Source organism: Triturus cristatus, chromosome 12 (assembly GCF_964204655.1).
Source record: "Triturus cristatus chromosome 12, aTriCri1.1, whole genome shotgun sequence".
NCBI lineage: Eukaryota > Metazoa > Chordata > Amphibia > Caudata > Salamandridae > Triturus > Triturus cristatus.
Genome location: NC_140595.1, coordinates 712787776 through 712802511, shown reverse-complemented (window position 1 = coordinate 712802511; position 14736 = coordinate 712787776). Strand labels below are relative to the sequence as shown.

Here is a 14736-nt window from a genome sequence, read left to right as displayed (position 1 = left end):
AACCAGGAACCCCACCGAGGCCGTGTGCAGAGTGGAAACAAGACCATGGGCACGATAAAAGTCAATGGGTAAGTCGCGATTGAAATTTTAAAGAAGAAGGATCCTTCCTAGTGGACCCTGAAGAAAACCCATCGAGGGCAGAAGGTTAGAGAGCCACCCCACCCATGGATACTCTAGGAACAATGATACCTACACCAGGGAAGCCGGGTGCATAGGTGTAAAGTGGCATCAGAAACCTCAGTCAAACCCAATGGAGGACTTCAGGACGATGCCGCTACTGGAGAAGGTGAAAGTGTTCGGTGGAACCCAAAGGTGGATTCAAGATGAGAAGTACCTGCAAGCAGAGAGGACAGAGTTGAGATGTTACTCAGGAGTGACCAGGAGCCACAAAAGACGAATGCACACCGATGTCAGGTGCTGCAGGAGAGCTGATGGTGACCTTGGAGCTGCAGCTGTGCGGACCCAGCGATGCTGTGGAAGACCAGGAGCTATTCACAAGCTGCCCCACGTTGGATGTTGAGAGTTGAGGGGTTGGTGTACAAACAAGCCTTGGCAACTGCAAACAATATGGAAAGCAAAGAAGGTGCAGGGTCGGGACCAGCAAAGTCCAGGTGACTCGCCACAAACAGGGGAGTCAGAGTAGGCCCCAAGTAAACAAGGGAGGCCACAGAAATTAAAGATGACCCTCAAGAGGATCCACAGGCCGGAGGCACTGGAGTCGCAAGAGGACCTCGAGCAGCTCACCAAAGATGCAAGACCACGATGCAAGTGATGTGGTGAAGACAAAGATCTTTGTCACAGTACATGCTTGAGGTTTGGGCTACTTGGAGCCCAAAGATCTTGGTGGAAAGAATCCAACAAGCCCTTGCAACTGCAAGTTGATGCGTTGCACAGGGGTCCAGTTCCTGGGGCTCCAACAAGGGTTACTGGCCTCACACTAGGTGAGAAGGCAAGAAAGGCCTCTGGATGCTGAAAACTACCACCTGTATTGCTGAGCCTTTCTGAGTCCGTGGGAGCTCAGGATCAGCAGACTGGTCAGCTTAGTTGCGGAGCCTGCAGATGAAGGGCAGTGACTCCTTCACTTCAAGGGAGATTCATTTGGGTGTCTTGGATGCCCATAGGCCTTGCAAGGATTCTGTATGGAGCACAGGCAAGGACGTTGCAGCAGACGAGCAGCGCCTAGTACCTGCGATATGAGATGCGGCAAGAAGGTGGTGGGTGGCCGAAGTCCCAACTATTCAAGAGTGGAAGAGAGGTATAGACCTTAATATGGGGGCAAAAAAGGTCACATACGCCAGCAGAGGCTTCCCCCGAAAATTCCGTAAGATATGGGGCTGGTGGATTAGCTACTATGGGCTTGATAATGTAGACCTCCCCATCGACACTGGCAAATGCAAACCATGATACGCCCCAGGGTCAGTTAGTCAGCAAATAATAATGTTGCATTTCTGTTGTGGTTATGGGTATATGCCTGTCTGCACTTCAGTGTTTTGAGTCCTTTGCACTACCTTACCTATGTGGATTTACAGCTGCACGACTCTCTACAACTCATGCATTTGTCCTCCATACCATTGATGTTGTTTGTTTTTCAACGTGGTTACAATGAAAATTGTGAAATAAAAAAGATATAAATAAAAATAAATCCCTAACCTAGCTGAGATACAACAAAAATGTGTACAATTAAGTAGGACTACATCCAAGGGCAACCTGCCAATCCTGGAACCACCCCAACATTCCATATGTATTACTTAAAACCAATAACCACTGGTTCCGCAGCAGCCTTCTGCCTGGATAAAGAGTTACAAGGTCTTCCAGGGGCGTAGCTCCCACTGGTGCAGCAGGTACAGTGGCGCCGGGGGACAGAGACGTCTGAGGGGCCCACTGAAGCCTCATTAGTAATGTATTTTTACAATCAGGGCCGGTCCTCGGATTTTCGGGGCCCTGGGCAAAAGGGAATGTGCGAGGCCCCTGAAATTTACATAAGTGACACCTTCTAATCTCGGGGAAGCTGCTTTGTGCAGACTCCAACCGGGCTGCAGCTCCTCCTCTCAGCCCCCTCAAGCACCTCTTGTACAGCCCATTTCGGACTCAAGGTGTTAGAATTGCTTTGGGGCTGAGTTAAACCTGAGTGGGCTAAAGTGCCGATATTGGGCGCCCTGCAGAGTCTCTAAATGGGCAGACCGAGAGGTGTCCCCCTCCCCTAGGCCTTCCCACACCATCCCTTAGAAGCCCCTGGAGGGCCCCCCTCCCATGAACCCAATTGTAAAGAGACGCATTTCCTTCCCTTTGATCGGCACGGGTACACAGGACTAGTGGGGTGTTGCTATTGTGCGGGGCCCCATCCTGGTAGGCAGAGTGCGAGTCCCTGGGCAGCTGCCCACACTGCCCATGCCTAGCTCCGGCCCTGTTTACAATTCAAACAGTAACCAGGGCGCCTTTGTCCTTCCTTACACTATGACACTCTGGCGACGCTACTGGCCTTAACAGTGACATATAGATGCAATTACAGTACACAACTACATCATTCAAAGTAGCAGGAATGAAACATGAATAGGCAAAAAAAAAAATTACAAAAAGAAAATGAATACACCACATACAGACGTTTTACACAAAATAAAAACGCTTTTTTTTGTGTGCTTCCTGGAGCGTTCGCAACGTACCTAAGTAGGGAAAGAACTGTGCAGACGAGGAAGTGCTCACTGTTTACTTTGCCCTTCCCTCGCAGCGGCTTCCTTCATTTTAAACGATTTTCAGCATTTGTTTCGTAACTACGAGGCAGGGTTCGGTTACATAAATGTAAACATTACCAACAAGTGAAAAAAACTCCCACGTGGGCGGTTTATTTGCAATACATACATATTTAAAAAAATATATATCCATATTTGTTTTCAGGAGGGCTGGTTTCAAGATAATGACACCACAACGGGCTATATGGAGAGGCCGTACTGTTTACTCCTGACTAAAATAAAAAAGCTGCAATGATTCAAAACGAATAGCGTTAAAAAGTTTGAACGTTCACCTAGCATAGTTCTGAAAAGAAAATCTTAACTATGCCTTCGCGATAAATTAAAGATTACAATTAACACTGTGTAACGTAACCGGTGCTCATGTAAAGCGATCCAATGCCTTCGGGTCGAGTTCACGCTATATAAATCTGCCCAAAAAATAAAAATAAACATTTTATGAAATCCTGTCACCTTAGGGTGGCGCAGGTGTCAAAAACGAAAGCACTTTTCTTTTAAAATAATCATAATATTTCAGAAAGCGTGGTTGTTTCAAATGTAAGCAGACACGATCCTAAAATAATCAACAATAAAAGGATACCTACCTTGTTTTCCAAAATACAATGGGCTCGTCCGGGATTTGAACCCGGGACCTCTCGCACCCGAAGCGAGAATCATACCCCTAGACCAACGAGCCAGCTGTTATTCAAGCGGCAGGCAGATATACTTTGAAACCGCGGATCTTGAGTGTACTGGTGCGTGTATAACTGAGTCATCTGTTCGTTAATCACTTCTTTGCAGTGAGGGCTACATAGCTGCCCATGAGTGACACACTGGGTGACTTGTAACCTCCACCTAACCATACATTGAACATTTCTCAGTGAGCTGACTTGGACCGATTCGTCACTGATTGGTTAAGAATGGATTTATGACTATTAGGCATTAACTTTCAGTTTTCAGACCAGCCATGTTGCAGTCTCTTATCGACAAGTTCATTGAGCAGTCTTAGTGACCGAGCAATCAGCGCCTCTCGGTAAGTGTGTCATCACTGCAACTCTGAGAAAGGGAACAGGAGTGAAATGTGTCCATGAACCAACACAGCCAAAGCTAAGTCCACACTAAAACCAAACAATCAAGAGACAATAGTCAAATAAATTAAACAGTTCACAATATTGCTCGGCAATACACTGAAACGAGCAAAGCAGTTAAAGCGATTTAAAATACCCAGGAAGAAGTTGAGGGCCCGCATTTCAGCTGCAAGCATGCTCATCATTGGCAGTCTTAATTAATGTAAATAATCTCAACATGTTTCAATTCCTTGGATATCTTTTAAAACCTTCTTCAGAATCCCATAAAATGAATAATTAAGAGGTGCGACTTTTGCATATAGAAGTGATACCTCTCATTCGAGGTCGATATTAATTACATCAGGTTTTGTGTGAAATCTAAAGTGGAAAGCCAGATGAAGAATTTTCATGAAAAAAGGCATGAATGTGGTCAAAAAGCGAATTGTGCAGCGATTCATGGCCCCACCCCAAACGTAGTCTACATTGACTTTCAGCCACATGTATTACTGTTTACTCTCTCTGTTCCTATCTTGCCCTGCACTAACCTTTCTCCCATAACCCCTCCCCCCTCCCATCCCCGTCTTTGACCCACTGCTTCAATGCCTGACCTGCGAACACAAGGGATTTACTGATATTCGAAAGCATGTAAAGTCTATGCTTTTTGATAACTTCCATCTATTAAGAGGTGCCCGTATGGAGAAGATGGCAGGCTTACCGAAGTACTCTGAAACGGTGAGAAATCGACATGTCTGTGCTATGCAATACTCAAGAAGTGAATAATAAACAATAAAGTGCCTCCTGGTCACTCTGCAGCTCTGCAGACATGCAGTCACACCTGTGACATTTTAAATAAGAACTTACAATATTGTGTGACAGTCTCAAGAGCTCTAGACTGCCAGTACCTTGCTTATGGTCAGATGTCCACTTGTGAGTGGTGCACAAAGACTTTTTGTCTCTCAGTTGGTAGAACCCTCTCTCACCTTACGTGGCCTGCTTCACAACAGCGTTCTCCCCTCTAGCACTGGGGAGCACCCTTTGCCCAAATAAAAGATCATTTCCTTCCTTAGAATGTGCATAAAGCTGATGAGTTTGGAGTATTCATTTCAGATATTTAGTACCTCAGCAGGAATGTCCTGGAGACACATGATTCTCTATAGTCAATAAAATGTAGCTGTTCATTGGGTCATCATAGCTTCAGCTGGCCTTCTCTGTGTCTGTGTAGCTCTACACACATGAGGCTCAGCTATCTCAACAATCATCAGTAATATCCTTTATTCAAATGACACCATTACATGACCAAACATGGACAAGTTAGTACCAGATGACAAAACAGTCTCAGTTTAAAAGAGCAGTGGCTTTTTTCCACACTGCAACTCATTTACACATAAATGCCCCAGACGTCCATAGGATATGTTTAATAAACAATCCGATTGTGGCCTTGGTTCTGTAGAAATCAAAAGTCCAGAGACAGAATATCGATTCAAAAATATCAATTTGCACAAATATAGAGTTGCAAATATCGTGGGTCAGAAATTTCGACATACAGATTCTCGTGGTCAAGAATATCGATTTCAGGTAAGTAATAGTAATATAGATGTTAAAATTATCGAAGTGTTTAATATCGTTTGCAAAAATATAGTTGTTAAAAATATAGTTTATTTATGAATTTTATGTATTTTAGTATTTATTTTAAATGTGTGTTGTATGTTTTTTGTATGAGAATTGTTTGTATTTTTAATATATGTGTTAATTTTTTAGTAGTTATTAAAAAAAAATTACTTGAATTTTGCGTTTTTATTTCCATAGCAGGTTGTGGGTTTATAGGGGAATAGGTTGGGAAGTAATTTAATTATATTAAGGTGCCGATTCCGATCCTGTAAAACCCGGGTACAAATGGTCGTACGGAGCATTTTCTCCGTACGACTCGTACCCGGGAATTCCACCGTACAAACCAGCAAGTACGATTCGTACAGAAATACCATTTCCGTACGATTCGTAAAAAACACCGTACGGCTAAAAAATACATACAATTCCGATCCTGGACAGCGCGTATGCGACGTCCGCACGGAGTCAGGCAGCGTTTTACGGACCAGCAAGTACGATTCGTACCCACAGCACTCCGCACGGCTATATTTTTACGGGAGCCAAAAAGTGCCGGAAAAGCTAAGTACGCTGCGATGCACGGGGAAAAGGGGGCCCGGTACGTGCCGTACATGCCATCACCCACATCATACGTGTTATCATATAGGGTGCATACCCCAACATTGCATATGTACGGACCATACCCCCAGCCCCCGTATGTATGCGCCGTACCCTCAGCCCCGTATGTACGTGCCATACCCCCAGCCCCCCGTATGTACACGCCGTACCCCCAGCCCCATATGTACGCGCCCTACCCCCAGCCCCGTATGTACGCGCCGTACCCCCAGCCCCCCCTGTATGTATGCGCCGTACCCCCAGCCCCCTGTATGTACGCGCCGTACCCCCTGCCCCGTATGTACAAGCCATACCCCCAGCCCCATATGTACGCGCCGTACCCCCAGCCCCGTATGTATGCGCCGTACCCCCAGCCACCCCATATGTGCGTGCCGTACCCCCTGCCCCATATGTACGCACCGTACCCCCAGCCCCGTATGTACACGCCGTACCCCCAGCCCCCCGTATGTACGTGCCGTACCCCCAGCCCCGTATGTACGCGCCGTACCCCCAGCCCCCCTGTATGTACGCGCCGTACCCCCATCCCCCGCATGCACGTGCCGTACCCCCTGCCCCGTATGTACGAGCCGTACCCCCAGCGCCGTATGTAAGGCCCGTACCCCCAGCCGCCCGTATGTACGCGCCGTACCCCCAGCCCCATATGTACGCGCCGGACCCGCAGCGCGTAGCGGCGCGTACATACGGGGCTGGGGGTACGGCGCGTACATACGGCGGGGGCAGGGAGTATGGCGCGTACATACAGGGCTGGGGGTACGGCGCGTACATACGGGGCTGGGGGTACGGAGCGTACATACGGGGGGCTGAGGGTATGGCATGTACATACTGGGCTGGGGGTATGGCGCGTACATACGGGGGGTCTGGGGGTACGGCGCATACATAAGGGGCTGGGGGTACAGCGCGTACATACGGGGGGCTGGGGTTACGGCGCATACATACAGGGCTCGGGGTACGGCGCGTACATACGGGGGGCTGGGGGTATGGCACGTACATACGGGGTCGGGGGTACGGCGCGTAAATACGGGGGGGCTGGGGTTCAGGTGCGGACATACGCGGGAGGGGTGGGAGGCTGGGGGGGCGTACGACTCGTACCCCGGGCACAAGTGTACCCGGGGTAGGGGTCGTGCAAAGTTCGCTCCGTACGGGACGTTTTCCATACGCTTGTGTATTCGGGACGGCAGTACGGATCGGACTTGTGCGCTCGGACTTCATTTTTACGACTCATACGTAAAACTGTCTGGGGACGTCTCGTAGACTTTTCCCAAGGTCATTCGTATGTATTTTTCACGTACGGGACTTGTACGATTCGTACGTAAAAAAATACGGATACGAGTCGGACGGTACATTTTTTTAACGGATCGGAATCGGCACCTAAATGTATTGATTATTTTTTATATATTGATATTTGTTTCTTTGAGATTTTACAGTGTTAATGAATTAATAATTGGTTGTTAATTAATTGAAATTAATTCATTGGTAATTAATTATGGTAACTGTGTAATTAATCTTAGTTGTGTGTTGTGGTGTTTATAGGTGTTAAGGGTGGGAACTATTTTAATTGATGAATTAATAATTGGCTGTTAATTAATTTTAATTAATTAATTGGTAATTAATTATGAAAATTGTATAATTAATTTTAGGTGTGTGTTGTGGTGTTTATAGGTTTTAAGGGTGGGAAGTAATTTATTTTTAATTGATGAATTAATACTCATATGTTAATTAATTTTAATTATTAATTGGTGATTAATTATGGTAATTGTGCAATTCATTTTAGGTGTTGGTTTTGGTGTTTATAGGAGTAAAGGTTGGGAAGAAATTTGTATTTAATTAATTATTATATAGTTGTTGATTAATGTTAATTATTTGATATGTATTTTGGTTAATTGTTTAATTTGTTATCATTTGGTTTTACTTTTAAAGGGGTAAAGGGTGGGTATTAATTACATTTTAATTACGTTATTATTAGTTGTTAATAGTAAGAGTTTTTAATTTATAAATAAGTTCCATTGTGTTTTATTATTTTAGGTGTGTGTTGTGGATATCATAGTGTTAAAGTGTGTGTAATCAATTACTGTTTATTAGTTTTTATTTATTAATAATATTTTTAAATTGATTATTAATTATGTTAATTTTGGAAATAATTTTGTTAGAAATGTTGTAGTGTTTTGTTACTGGTGGTGTTATAGGGTAGGAAATACAATAAATACATTTATATATTAATGAATTTATTTGTTTGTAAATAATTTGTAGTTTATTTTTTTTTTATTTTATAAATCTATTCAACATTTTATATTATATATTATTTGAAGGTTTTTTATATGTAATTAATATTATAATATTTTTAATTTTTATATATTTAATATATTTGACTTTTAATTTCTAAATATTGTTTATTTTGTAATGATTTTTCTATAATTTGTAATGTTTTTTTATTTTTGTTTTAACTGTTTGAGTTTGAATAGTAATTTTTGTCTCTTTGCTAGCCAACACTTTCCCTTCTGTTGCACTCACTGTAGTGGGAATAGTAATTTTTACCCCTCCGCTATCCAACACTTTCCCTACTGTTGCAGTCACTGGTGTGGGAATAGTAATTTTTACCTCTCCGCTATCCAACACTTTCCCTACTGTTGCATTCAGTGGAGTGGGAATAAACATTTTTACCCCCCTGCAATCCAACAGTTATTCTACTGTTGCATTCAGTGGAGAGAGAATAGTAATTTTTACCCCTCCGCTATTCAACACTTTCCCTACTGTTGCACTCTTTAGAGTGGGAATAATAATTATTTCCCGTCCGCTATCCAGCACTTTCCCTACTGTTGCTCTCACTGGAGTGGGAATAGTAATTTTTACCCCTCCGCTATCCAACACTTTCCCTACTGTTGCACTGTTTGGAGTGGGAATAGTAACTTTTCCCCCTACGCTATCCAACACTTTCCCTACTGTTGCTCTCACTGGAGTGGGAATAGCAATGTTTACCCCTCCGCTATCCAACCCTTTTCTTACCGTTGCACTCCTTGGAGTGGGAATAGTAATTTTTACTCCTCCGCTATCCAATACTTTCCCTACTGTTGCATCCTTTGGAGTGGGAATAGTAATTTTTTCCCCTCCGCTATCCAACACTTTCCCTACTGTTGCTCTCACTGGAGTGGGAATAGTTAGTTTTTACCCCTCCGCAATCCAACACTTTCCCTACTGTTGCACTCTCTGGAGTGGGAATAGTAAATTTGATTATTTTGCTATCCAACACTTTCCCTACTGTTGTACTGGTTGTATTGGGAAATTGAAGTTTAAATATTTTTTAATCGTTTAATTCCTTAAATTATTGTAAAATGTTTTTTTATATTTTAAATTATTGAAATATATATATATTTCATTTTTATATAATTTTAAAGTTTTAAAATAAATTAAAGATAATAGTTTAAAAATTATTTTAAAGTAAATATATGTATAAATTATTATGTTTGTGTGTTTATTGTTTTTAAATAAGTTAATTTGTTATATTTTGTTAAAATATATATTAAATTTAATTACTTTTGTTAAAATTAATATATTTATTATATATATTATTTTATTTTATATATATATTTTATATATATTTAAATCGATATTTGTACATCTTTATTTTTTATATCAATATTTTTGATTCAATATTTTTGTACTTACCTGTGTAGGTTTGGGAGTCAATATTTTTGTATTCTATATTTTTTTTCTCGATATTTTTAATATCAATGCTTTTGTCATCGATATTCTATCAGTAACCCGAAAACAAGGTAGATTTTTTAATGCAAACCCCACTAATGAATAATCCTTTTATTTTAGGAAACAAGTTCCCATAACATCCAGGTAGAAGCTGAAAACATGGGCGCATATTCTCAAGAACGTGTGATAACCATCGCAAATTTAGCTTAACGCAACTTTGTATATCGCAGTTTATCGTGGGAAAACAACGCTGTGTTAACGTAGTATTCTCAACCTGACGGCACCATGCGATAGTACCACGATAACGCGTCAAATGACCGCGTTAAAATTAATGCAACGCCGCAAAAATGCGAAACACAAATAAAGTTGCAATGAGGCCAACCGTGATACAAAAATCAGCGATAACCAGCGACAGGCCTGCAATTCCGACACGTCATGCGGGAAAATGCACTATAAAAGCAGAACAAGAAAAACACACCAAAAACAAAAAAACTGTGTAGCAACATGGATGCAAAATGAGGGTATATGCAAAACGAGTGCCCAAGTCAATGCAAACCCCACAAGCCCCACAGACTACCAGCAAGGAACCTTGGGGTCGGGGAAGGCCAAGGAGAAGAGGAAGAAGGGGTACAGTCCGCATGACAACCGGATCGTCGTCACGGAGGTGACAGAACACTAACAACGACTGTCCGTCACCTCCACCATGTCATTGGCAACACAGACGGAAAAATGGCATTCCAACGTGAATGCAGTCGGAGTGTCGAGGAGGCCAAGATGCGCGGGCACGATATGAAAAGCCAAACCAAGAAGAAACCCGCTGCCAAAAGGAAGGCAGCAACTGCAAATGGAGGTGGGAGTCCTGCGCCACATGAATGAGCTGGAGCAAATGGTTGCCACAGTCATCAGTGTGGAGACGGTGCCAGGAGTCGGGAGTCCGTACACTGCTCGAAATGACCTGACACAACATCAACAGGGTGAGTAATGAACAGGGACTGGAGAACGGGGGGTGACGGGCACAATGGCACACATGCACAAGGACGTGTAGCACACCGCACACCCACAATGACACTGAATCATGTCCCTGATCCCCGTGGCACACTGCAGCACACATACAAACATCAAGTAGGCCCCCATCTACCATGTGCCCAAAGGGGTCCCACCCCACACATCACCAATTCCACAACACACACATGCACCAGTGCGAAATACAGCAAAGATGCGTATTTGTGAGCCACACTGACAATGCAAGTGACACCACATGACGAGCAGCATGGCTGGAGTACAATCACCATGACATTGTGCATGCCATAAGACTGAGCTGGCTGAGTGTGGACCACATCCGGAAAGGAGCAGGTCACACTCTGACACATCCACATGCACAAATAACCACTGACGTCAACAATACATCTGCAGACAAACAGACCGTCCAAGAGCACAAATGACCCAAGTCGTCAACATCACAGCACCTTAAAAGCACAAAAGTCAAAGGCACACCGCCTCAAAGGGATAACGGGCAGCAAAATCACAGCTGCAGGTGCGACTCTCCCACAATGCAGCACACACACAGCAATGACAGCACATCCACATGGACGACAATGTGGTACACAGTGCAACACTTACACTGCAGAACAGAGGACACAACTGGGTCCACTTGTGCGTACAAAATGGCCAATCACATCTGACATAGCAGGAAACTTTGAGATGAAAATGTACGGTACAACCTCACCTACGTCATGGAGTCCAAATGTCCACTCTCCCGCATCAAATAGTCCGCTCCTCCCAAACAGTCACAATGTACATTGGCATGCCGTCTTTATGTAATGCTAAAGAGGACCTCCACACTTAACACCAACGCCCTACAACAGTTCATGGACATCTTAGGCAATCGTCCTCCAGGAGCAGGGTGGCCCAGCTGCATCGAGGATACCCCACCCCCTGCACAGACAACACAGCTGGATGAACCCACCACCACGGCTGGCTCCCAGCAGCCCACCGAAGCACACATCGCATTCCAAGGCCAGGTGTCAGACTGTCAGAAGGGGGTGGCTGAACCGGTGCAGGTGGTGTTCTACCTCATGGAAGCCGCACTAGATCACATAAGTGGGTGTCTAAGTCCCATCATGACCATCTACACTTCCCAACGGAGAGCCACACTGCGACAGAGACACATGCCTTTGCACATTTCCAGTACTGAACCACACCCAGAGCCATGGGATAATCATCCACACTCCCACGCTGGACTGGCGTGAGCCGGCCCAGTTCACTCCTCTTACGTATTGAGTGGGGGACTGTAGGAGAGTAGGGTCTGCTATCTTATGGTCACCCCAAATTTTTGCTTTTTGCTTCACTGGTTTTTGACATATTGAAGCTGTGGGCCTGCCAATCAGACCCCCAGCCTGCTGTTCTCTCTACTAAATTTACACTATGCACCCTAGGTGCATAACCAATTGGAAGTGGATCACCCTGTGAGCAGTGTACACTAGGTACCCAGGGCATTGGTGTATCTAAGGCCTGCCAGGGGCTGAAGCATGTATTATGCCACCCCAGGCTTGGCCTAACAAATTTGACACAACTGGCTGATCACTCAGCTGGGGTAAGTTGGTGTAACCACCTCTTACTTAGGTGTAGTATACCTATACCTAACCTTAAATGGGACACATGTTAACCTATAAGTCACTCCTATGGCAGGCCTTAACAATCCTGAAGGCAGAGTGCTTGGTTCCATGTGAGATGGTGCTCTGGCATGAGCTGAGCCTGTCTGCAGTGGTCGGAACAACTTCCTTCTACTGTTTCCAGATATCGTCATACCATATACTCTTAAGTGCATTATGAACCTCGCGGTTAAATGCTATCTTTGGTTTGGCTTTATCAAAACATGTCGAGTAAGGTGTCATACGAATTGGAATACTAACCCCTCGCCAATTCTGGTGACGGGGTTAGCATTCCACCCTTCTAGAGGGACACGACATGTACAGTACCTGAAACCCGGGTAAAATCAGACATAGCCTCAGCTCCACAAAATGGATGCTGCCACCACAGACACAAGTCTGCCCTCCTGCTGCTGGGAGTCCTTCCAGCTTGGGAGGTGTGGACAAAGGGTTTCCTGCCAGGGGAGGTGCGTGCACCACCCCAGACAGGATTTTGTGTATTGGTCAGGTAGGGCTTGAAAGAAACCAGACATGCCTGAGGCTCACAAGGAGCCTCGGTGCATATGCCAGTTCAAACCGGTCCTGGGGCACACCAGCCCTGGACCTGGGGCGAGCTGGACAAAGGATTGGGGGTGTAACCACCCCCCTTCCTGGTCCCACCCTTAGGGAGGGACCTAGCAGGTAGTCCGGCCCCTAGAATCTGAATAAAGGTAGGAGCTGTGTCCTAAGACTTTAGACATCCTGGAATCAACTTAACTACAAGAAGAAGACGGGAAACTTCGACGCTCTGCCTCACAGAGGACTGAAGCCAATCTCCCCTGTGGTCAGGGAGTGACCACCTTGCTAACGCAAGCACCATCCAGCGAATCAACGTCTGCTTTGCCGCCGCCTCCCGCCGGAGCCCGAGCCCAGAGACTGACAAGACCTGGACCTCCAGACCTCTCACCGCCCGATCCACAGTCCCTGAAAAGAAGGAACCCGTGGAGGCACCGAGACACGTGGAGCCAGCCATCTTGAAACGACCACGACAAGCTGCAAGCACAACAACCGAGGCTCCCTCCAAGTTGTGCTTTGGGATCTGAGAAGCCCAACCCTCGAGCAGCATCTGCACCAAAGGTGAGCCCTCCAGCATCTCCATGATCTGCGTGGGGCCCTTCTGCATTTTGCCACTCGACGCGCCTAACCGGTTGCTGGCCCGTTGGCTAGTGGCCATCTTGGCAACGAACTTCAAGAACTACACCACTGGTCTGGTTGCTCCAGACTGGCCCTTGCTCCCCTCCAAAGGAGCAGTCCCTCTGACCTTGCTGGTCAGAACCATCAGCTTATTTTGTTTTCTACCACAATTGCTTTTGCCAAGGCTTGTTTGCTTCAATCAAGTCACCGACACCGCCGACAGCGAGAGCCTGCGTGGGACAGCTCGTGAACCGACTCCTGGAGGTCGTCAACCTTCAGGGACCACATGGCTGCAGAGACAAGCTGCACCTTTCCTCCTGTTTGCACCCGACATCGCCTGGTACCCACCTGGTGCCACGCTGGTCACTGGCTAGTGACTGTGAACACTGTCCCCTCTGCTTACAGGTCTTCTACAACTCCGATCCACTCTTGGATCCACCGCATCTCTTCCGGACCGATCGCCTGCAGCATCTTTGTCCACAGGCTCCATTGAACAGATAGAAGAAACCCGACGCACTTCGAGACCTATGCACCCGCTTCCTGTGGGTGAGGTAAAGCTGGCACTCCGGTGCCCAAGTGTAGAGTATCATCTCTAGTGTCTGTGTTTCCAATCTTGAGTTCATAGTCCATCCGGAAGATCCTTTTTGCAGTAACTTTGTAACTTTTACGCACCCATTGAAAACCTATGGGAGCTCACGTGTGATTATTTGCTCTGCACACGCAACCCGTGGACCTCCTGGTCACTAACTAAAGTTAGCTCCTTATAGGCCCAGCGATTCTAGAGGCCATAGGCCTTTTCCCTTTTCTGTTCGTGGTACTTATACCACTATTTTAGTATATGGTTTGAGCGGCCACCAGGGCCTATCCATATAAAGTGCAACTTCTGTGTATTCTAACGTAATCTTGTTTAACGATTTGTGCTCCTGTGCTCATAAAGAGTCTAGGGGTTACTTTGAGAAATAAATACATATATATTTTCAATATATATCTGTGTGGTGTCCTTTCATTGGTATAAAAGGGGGTTACATTTGGTAAAACAGCTGGCTTAACACGCTTCACGAGTTTAGCCTCAAAGACTGCTTAGCCTACGCTACCACTAGGGCAGCTGGTCCGAAAAGGTTGACTTACAACCACACCATAAGGGTTGCTTGGCATGGTACAAGGTGGTCACTTTAACTAGTGAACATCATATACCAGGCCAACTTCTCACAT

The 14736-nt window shown here is 45.3% G+C and overlaps 1 non-coding gene across 1 annotated transcript; it reads right to left on the bottom strand.

Annotated features, from left to right (window-relative positions):
- Positions 1–3348: 3348 nt before the first annotated feature.
- TRNAP-CGG (transfer RNA proline (anticodon CGG)) lies at positions 3349–3420 on the bottom strand. Its single transcript has one exon. It is a non-coding gene; the product is annotated as a tRNA-Pro (tRNA).
- Between the last annotated feature and the right edge of the window lie 11316 nt (positions 3421–14736).